We start from the raw sequence: 9,668 nt of genomic DNA on the forward strand, positions 1-9,668 counted from the left end.
CTTATTTAGGAGGATTCTGAAGTTTAATATTTTATTCTGGGAGGGATTATAGATATAAAGTTGTTAGAACTTGAATAATAACATTTATTAATTCATTTAATATTGAGGGTATGAACATAGGGTATTTGATAAAGAGATTTTGTCATGTGATCAGAGTGAATGTTGAGTGAAAAAAACATGAAATCTTACTGTAGTTTTTAACAAGCCATAATGCTATTGATGACTAAATAACTGATTAATGTATTACATATTAAAAGGGAACAAATACATTTTCATGATACTTGAACAAAGTGGTAAAAATATGGAAATAATAAATTAATTGAAATTGATACATATGAGGTGCTCCATCTCCCCACAGGCTGAATGACTCCTGGCTTTAGGTATTTGCATGAGGTAACTGGTACCATTTTGGCATCAATGGGATTACTCAAGTACTTAAAGTTAAGCACATGTATAAGTGTTTGCAGCATCAGGGCTTAGATATATATTCATGGCTGACAATGGGTGTTGGAAGACTATTACATCTGACCTGCTGCTGGAAACAGTTTAATTACAAGCAAAGATGAGATCACACCACACCCAGCATAAGAAACTGATTGAAACCTCCTGGACGCGGATGCTTTTATTGTTAATCACTCTTAGAAACAATGAAACTAAAGTAGCTCTGGGTGGGATTGTTTAAAGAACTTGTGTAATGGGGCTTGTGTTACTAAGTCATTTATGCATAGTCTACTCACAGCTTTTGTAGTAGTATAACTATTTTGGTTAGGGGGGTGATTTTTTACAGAAACAGTTGTATCAGTACTTCCCTTAGTGTGGACATAGTTATGCCCATACAAAGATGCCTTAGGCCAGTATAGTTTATTTCGCTTCCCATATGAGAACAAACTATATTAACAGAAGCACATTTACACTAGTATAATTGCATCCAGGTTAGGGATGTTGTAGGCACACTGGTATTACTGTGATGAGCACGATATAAGAGCCTGTATAGAATAGAATAACTGTATATAGTGAAAAGAACGAGGAGTACTTGTGGCACCTTAGAGACTAACAAATTTATTTGGGCATAAGCTTTCATGGGCTAAAACCCACTTCATCAGATGCATGCCGTGGAAAATACAGTAGGAAGATATATACATACAGAGAACATGAAAAAATGGGGGTTGCCATACCAACTCTAATGAGACTAATCAATTAGGGTGGGCTATTATCAGCAGAGGAAAAAAAACTTTTGTAGTGATAATCAGGATGGCCCATTTCAAACAGTTGACAAGAAGGTGTGAGTAACAGTAGGGAAAAAATTAGCCTGGGGAAATAGTTTTTAGTTTGTGTAATGACCCATCCACTTCCAGTCTTTATTCAAGCCTATTTTAATGGTATCAAGTTTGCAAATTAATTCCAATTCTGCAGTTTCTCATTGGAGTCTGTTTTTGAAGCTTTTTTGTTGAAGAATTGTGACTTTTAGGTCTGTAATTGAGTGTCCAGGGAGGTTGAAGTGTTCTCCGACTGGTTTTTTAATGTTATAATTCTTGTCGTCTGATTTGTGTCCATTTATTTTTTTGCATAGAGACTGTTCAGTTTGGCCAATGTACATGGCAGAGGGGCATTGCTGGCACATGATAGCATATATCACATTGGCAGATGTGCAGGTGAATGAGCCCCTGATGGTGTGGCTACCACAGCTACCATTCTGAAACCTGTATATAGTGAACTGCTATAGTTAAAGTCATAGAACTGTTGAGTTAGACAAGCCCTTAGACGCTTTTGAAAACTCCACCCTAGGTGCATACTAGGACAAACATAGTTACTCCTCTGCACACACAGAGGCCCTCTTAACAGTGAAACATGCTGAAGGAGTGCACACTCCCTCCATTGTACAATGCCTTAATCTGCACAAGCTCAGCGTGTGTATGACTGGAGTGGTTGGAAGTGGCTAGAGTATCCCTTGCTCCATGGATCCTCCCTTGCTCCTCTGTGGTGTCTGGAAGGCCTGTAAGGTGCTGCAGTCTGCTTCAGCCATTAGGCTGGAATAAGCTCTTGGGAGTGACTGCTCAGTCTGAGGAGAGGATTTCTCCCACTCTCCCCACACCCCAAGGCTCATTGGAAGTGGTTGATGGATAGATTCTCCCCCATGGTAAATAAAAATAAACTCAGAATGACTATTCTGAGATTGCATCCATTCATTCGTTTCCCAGTGGGGGAATAATCTCCTGAAGAAATTGAAAGCCTTCATAATTGCTGGGCAGCTAGGAAAAAATATTTTTTTAGCTGTGGATGGCTAATCGAAAAGAGAGAGAGAGTGCACAGCAATTTTAACATGTCACTTTTGCAACTTGTGATATATAAATTCAGGCTGCCAAATTATGAATCTGTTGCTATGAAACACATGAATGCTGAAAACTGGTGCCAGAGGCAAGGGTTATAGTTTTACATGCAGCCACCAGTGCAGGCAGATCAGCTGGGGGAAAACATCTGTCACCAAGATGTCCACTGCTCATAACAATTAGTATTTAAACTATATATATAGAGAGAGAGACCAGCTCTAATATATATATTAGTGCTAGTCAAAAAATGGGGAAATGATTTCATGAACAATATCAAGACTGAAGTTGTTTCTATTTGGCAGAGTTCAAGCTGGACCCATTTTCCATTTTTTTTACAAAATTGTCTGGCGTACGCTTCATGGAAAATTGTATTGAAATCATTTTCAATCATTTTCCATTTTCCAGAAACCTGGTTTTCAGTTGGAAAATGCAGTTTTTGGTCATCCAAAAAAATGTGAATATGATTCTGATAAAAAAAATCCATACAAAATATTGTGAAAACTGAAAATGTCAAAATGTGGACAATTTTTTGAGGAAAGTTTTTCAGTTTTGAGAAAAAGCCACTTTTTTATTAAAATACTTTTTTTGTGCTAAAAATTTCAACCAGCTCTAAAAGATTGGGCCTAGAATGGGATTGCACAAGAGTAAGGGGATTGGTAGGATATTTCAGACCATGAAGGTTTCATAAGTGGGATAATTAGCAGAGTATATTACTACTCAATATGAATTAGAGTAGTAGGATCTGGCCCATTGTTAGTAAAAGAGCATAATAAGATGTCACCTAATTGTTGTGGGAACTTTTTTTCCTCGTACAGATCTTCTTAGCCTATTCTAACTAATGAAATTGTGATATGGCAAATATGCAGCTGTGCCATCTAGTCCATGGACACATTGGTTGTATTTGTTGGCTAGCTAATCAGTAGGCACATTTTATTTCCTTCGTAACAGGCTCTTTGTTCAAGCCAGAGCTGCCACTTTCACTTCCACCCAGACACCTGTCTTCAAATACTGGGCAAAATACACCACTGGCATAAGCAAGTGAATGTCCAGTGATTCCATTGGAATGATGCCCAATTGTCCAGACTGAATTATCTCATTATTAACTTGTTCCTTTTTCACAACATGGGCTGAAAATAAAATTAGATTCATCTTTGAAAAATACAGTCTAATACATCTGGAGGAAAATAATCTAAAACATAGATGTTTGTGAGGAGGGAGAACATAGTAATGCTGAAAGAAGCTTAAAGGATGATCAGGCACAGCCAATTAGACAAGAGTTTGTAACACAATATCAAAGCAAAAATGGCAGTGAAATTTTGCACCCACAGAGTCATCACATCACTGTGATGAGGGAGAGAAATTCTCTATATATCACACTGGTGTGACTGCATTTGGATTAATGCAATCAGTTCTGAGCACCATGTTGCCAAAATGATATATCTCGACAAATGGAGAGAAGTTCAGATAACAGCAAATAGAAGTATAAGGTGGCTGGAGAGACCGACTTATGAGGAAAATTAAGTGTTACATTTCTATCATTTAGCTAAGTGATTACTTTGAGAGAACGTAAGAGTCCACACATATTTGCAGAGTATAAGCACAGAAGAGGGAAATGGATTATTTAGGATGGCACGATTGGGAATAACTACCTGTGGGAGTAATAGGATGAAATTAACAAGGATAATTTAGGGTGAATATCAGAAAACACTCTCTGATTCATTTGATTGAAACATTCTCTGAAGGGACCTGTTGTAATCCCCGTTGTTTGGTCCATTTAAAACTACACTGTATGAAACACTAGAAAATAAACTGTAAGAAGCAATTCTGCATTGAGACAACAACAATCCTGCATTGGGATGGAGGCTGAAAAAGCCCTATCAGGTCTTCTAATCTACTTTAATTTCCATTAAAATTAATATTTGCTCCTCTCCTTTGGTTTAAATTTTGCTCATCCAGTCATGAAACCTCTTAAATCTTTGCAGTCACAAAATGTGATTCTCATTGATATAAGAGTGCCTCACAGCTATTCATACTAATTAGTCAAGGTCATTTAAATACATTTTGCATGAAGCACCTTAAACACGATGTGCCATTTTGTATATTTATCAAATTACTAATCAATATGCTATTCCACAGTTACTACTGGGACCTGAGCTACACATAGAGTGCTACATGCATTCAAATTGTGCAAGCTGTCGTCTGCATAAATGAAATTAAAGTGTATGCAGTAATCATTATTCACAATACAAAAGCAATGAAAAAGTGGCCTAAATGCAGTACATTCCACAATCTGTATTGTAAGTAAATCTTAACTGTTTCTCTCCCCCCCCCCCCCTTAACAAACCTGGCATTAAACTAGCTTCGATTTCACTTTCTTTCTCCAACGTATTACCTCCACTCTATTGGTAAAGTAATTTATTCCATCCTCTGTGGAGAGCCTGGATCTCATTTGCCAGCATATTTATCTTTCCTGCCACTGCACTGTCATTCATCTGCAATCTCCACAGAATACCAGACCTGTGCAGAATTTCAATTAGGATTGATTCAACTAAATCCAGGCCACAGAATTGACGCTGACAGGGTGACCCTATGAGAATTTAATATGCTGAGTTTAAAACAAAAAACAAAAAACAAAAACAAAAAAAAACCCAGCCATCAAAGTTTAACACCGTAATTCATTAAATCCTCTATACCCTCATTTTAATCTGATTCACAGTAAGCCTTTTTCAGTCTCTGTGTATTGTGTGGGTAAACTGCTCTGGAACACTTTTGATAACCTCAAGAAAGAAATTACCATAAAAATCTCTGCTCTTTCTTTGAGGTCTAATCAACTTAAACTCAGGCAGTTTGTAATGAACAGAACAATGATTTCCACAGAGGCTGAACTACCTTCAGCTTTCCCTCCAATATATGTATACCTTCAAAAATCAATACAATGTAGGGTAATATAGATAAAATAGCTCTGCTCTTGGATCCTTGATTTGACAGACTTTCAGCAGCTTTCATCATAATCATTGACAGACTTCATCTGCTTGTCAGTTAAATGGCCTAATAGAATTTCCTAAATAATTCTGAGTTCACTAGAACATCTCTGTGGTTTTAAAGGGCACTAGCCTCAAGCAGCAGCAACAACAGTTTGAGGGTTCTTCTTACCCATCATATATAACATGACACGTTGGTCTTAATTTTACGTGACCAGCTGTACATAATGAATGATTTGCTCTGATTATACATCAGAAGTGCATGTAAGTAAAGAAGTGAAGTGTAACAATGAAAAGGGTAATGCATGCTAACAACAACCCTGTGTTCAACTAGTGGCAGTGGTGGTGGTTTTGTTGTTGAAGCCAAAGGATTTTCTTGAATTTATTTTTCCTAAAGCCAGTCTTGACCAGAGGGCTACGACTACAAATTATAATAGCCTGATTTAGGTTGTAACAGGGAGGATGAGAACACACAGTAGTAAAAGAGGAATGAAGATGGAGTGGATATATTATTGGCATACACAAATATTAAAATTTAATAAAATATGAATCAGCTTCTGCCGGATGAAATTGTTGAAAGAGAGATCGATTTGTTTGTGGACTCAGACACCACATTGATGAGTGTGGTATAAATAGATAATTCTACTTGTCTGTAATGTTTATTTATTTATCTTGTATTTTAATCTAATGTGCGTTTACCTGGGAATATTGCATCTAGGACAAGCACATGTTGCATAATCCTTCATTACTTACAGTTGGAAATTCCCATTGTATAATGTTACTGTCAGCAACAGAATACCCTACAACCACCATGTAAAGGATTGCTATCTACATTTCATACCTACAGTAAAGTATGGTTCTTTCTGACCATTGTTCACAAGACCTGCAGGCATTACTTCCATAGAACATGATGATCAGTTAGTATGTATTAACAGCACTAAGATATTTAATAATCATGGGCTACATTGTGTCTTTAGTGACAGCTATGTGCAAGGGGAGGTGCATAGGCACAATGCCACAGTAGGAGTGCAGGAGGCATTGTGCCTCAGAGATGCCCTCAATAGAACAATTCTTCCAGGACTTCCCCTGTTGTGCTAATTTGCTACAGCCCTGTAGCAAATTAGACCTTGCCTTCTCTAACAAATAGTGTGTATGTACGTGTATATTGGCAGATAGATTAAAATAAATAAATAAATTCCAAAACAAAACCCTCCACTGCAAACACTTAGAATCATAGAAGATTGGACTTCTCCCCCCTGGGGAGAGGATGAGACAACAAACACATAACAAATGTTAGTCATTGTGCTTAACACACTACTGGAAGGCGCTCACATACTACAGTGATGAGAGCAATATGAGTACCTGAATAGAATAGAATAGAATGCAGCATGCTCCCTCCTTCTCTCTCATGTCAAAGTTTGGATCTGCCTACTCCCTGCCCATATCCCAACCACTTTCTCTCCGGGGAGAATGTCTGGCAGAAAAACTCTTTACTCCCTGTTGCAGCACCTTGATCTAAGATCTAGATCAGAGGTTCTCAATCTGGGGGGGATGCTCCCCTGGTGGGGTGCAGAATTTATTCTGAGGGGGTAGGTGAGAAGGCAGAGTGGAGAGCAATGGCTGCTGGCCAGGGGCCCAGTTCTGAAGGCAACACCACTGCCAGCAACGGTACAGAAGTAAGGGTGGGATGGTATGGTATTGCCAAGCTTACTTCTCTGCTACTGCTGGTGGCAGCGCTGCCTTCAGAGCTGGGTGACTGGAGAGCTATATACTATATATTTCAATGGCTGTGTTTGAATTAATGCCTAACTGTTTTTAATATTTAGTGCAAGTTGCATGTTGATTATTTTTTATCAGTATCTGCACTTGTGTGGTGGGGAGGAGGGGAATAAACTACTACAGACACAAAGAAGGGGGGCGTGATCAAATAAGTTTGAGAACCACTGACCTAGATTACCCCTGTGTGACATTACATTCCATATTCCTTATGAAAATATGCTTCTGATAGGAATATGACATAACTGAGATGTACTTTATGCAAGATGGCTCATGTAAGATATCATTGGAAAAGTTATGAGTTACTGAATCTGATTATCCAATTTGTATGCCTGTATCATTTCTGTATCTGAAGTTAGGAATATTAACTATGTATCTGTATTTCAAATGTGTTACTTTGGGTGTCAACTCCAACCAGCCCTTCAGGTACGACAATGGAAAAGCCAGACAGGTCTAATGAACCATTAGCAGAAACAATGGACTGTGAAAGAGCTTACGCTTCCCGTGGATGCTGGAGACAGCCTACAAGCAATGGCTGCCACAGCCATGCAGAGACAGGGGTCTGAGTCACCTGGTACTGGATACCCCTCCGCCCCTTTTGGAATGCCAGTGATTTTCCACTAGAAGACAAAGGTTTCTCGCCTTACTCAAGAGCTATATGAGTGAGGGGAGTTACATCATCATGGTTCTCCTCTGCCTCCCTGTGATGTTGCAGTCCATATAATTTTATGAAAATATGCTAATGAGTGTGAATATAATGTAACTGGAATATGCTTCATGCAAAAGGTCTCTTGTAAGGTATCATTACAAAGCTTATAATCTACTGAGTGTGTTCATCCTATTTGTATGAATATATCATTCTTGTATCTGAAACTAGAAATATGAAATATAACTCTGAGGTCCTATTGTAATTATGCAAAGTGTGGGCCATTAATGGTGATTTGGAATCTTGATGGCTCCCATCAACTAGGACAATTGGTTGTAAATGGTTCTGTTTACTTGCAAGCCTTCCTGTGAGTCAGGCCAGGAAGAATGAAGGCATGGGGTCTCACAGGACATGTGACTATGTCACCTGGTATTGGAATCCATCTTATACCTGGTGCTTTTCGATTTAGAAGGAGGGGTGGGGACCCAGAGAGACAAAAGATTCCCACCTTGTGCCAAAGCTATATAAGGGGGTGGAACACAACAAAGGAGATTCCAGTCATGAGAAATCCCCTAGTTACCACCTGAGCTGGAGCTAACAAGAACTGTACCAAGGGAAAGGATTGGGCCCAGACTAGGAAGGAGTCCAGTCTGTGAAAGAAGCTTATTGGAACATCTCTGAGGGTAAAATTTTATCTGCAATCAGTTTCTTAATGTATTAGGCTTAGACTTGCATGTTTTGTTTTCATTTTGCTTGGTAACCTACTTTGTTCTGTCTGTTATTACTTGGAACCACTTAAATCCTACTTTTTATACTTAATAAAATCACTTTTGCTTATTAGTTAACCCAGAGTAAGTAATTAATACCTGGGGGAGCAAACAGCTGTGCATATCTCACTATCAGTGTTACAGAGGGCGGACAATTTATGAGTTTACCCTGTATACGCTTTATACAGAGTAAAACAGATTAATTTGGTGTTTGGATCCCATTGGGAGCTGGGTGTCTGGGTGCTGGAGACAGGAGCACTTCTTAAGCTGTTTTCAGTTAAGTCTACAGCTTTGGGGCACGTGGTTCAGACCCTGGGTCTATGTTGGAGTAGACTGGCGTGTCTGACTCAACAAGGCAGGGTTCTGGAGGCCCAAACTGGCAGAGAAAACGGGCTCAGAGGTAGTCTCAGCACATCAGGTGACAGTCCCAAGAGGGTTTCTGTGACCGAACCCGTCACACTCCCCACCCTAAGAGACACTGAAAAACACCTGGAAGGAAGAACTGAACAGGGTGGGGGAGAAGGGTTGAGCCGAAACTGGAAGGGTGTCTAGCTTGTGAGTAATAATACCTGAGGTCTCAAGAGGGAGACCAGTGCAGCTGCCTTTTAAGACTTTCTGTAATCTGCCTGCAACAATATCTAGGGTGAGAAATACTATTTGTAACCAATTTCTTTAGTGAAACTAGCTTAGTTTGTGTGTTTGGTTTCATTTGCTTAGTAATCTGCTTGCTCTGTTTGCCCTTTTACCACTTAAAATCTGCCTTTTGTAGTTAATAAAATTTGTTTTGTTTATAATATAACCCAGTTTCTCTAATTTCAAACTAGGAGGCGAGAAGTTGTGTATACCTTCCTCCACATTGAGGGAGGAAGTGGATTTCATAATATACCTTTGGGTCTGCACGCCAAGGGAGATGGAGACCTGAGTGCTGAAGCAAAGTCTTCCCAGAACTGGTCTGCAGTTCAGTGTGGCCCTGCCTGTGTGTGTGTTAGGCGAGGCTTTAAGAGCCTGGCTCAGCAAGACAGGTTAAAGGGGGCCCATACTGGCAGAACAGGTAGACTCAGTGGTATCTCAGCACATCAGGTGGCATCTCAAGGGGTCCAACCTGTCACATCCTGATACAGCTGGATGGGAGGGGAAGGTCAGTGAATACCTGCTTCGCTTTGCACCTGCA

The sequence above is a fragment of the Terrapene carolina genome, unplaced genomic scaffold, assembly GCF_002925995.2.
Source record: "Terrapene carolina triunguis isolate 2854851 unplaced genomic scaffold, T_m_triunguis-2.0 Scaffold96, whole genome shotgun sequence".
NCBI lineage: Eukaryota > Metazoa > Chordata > Testudines > Emydidae > Terrapene > Terrapene triunguis.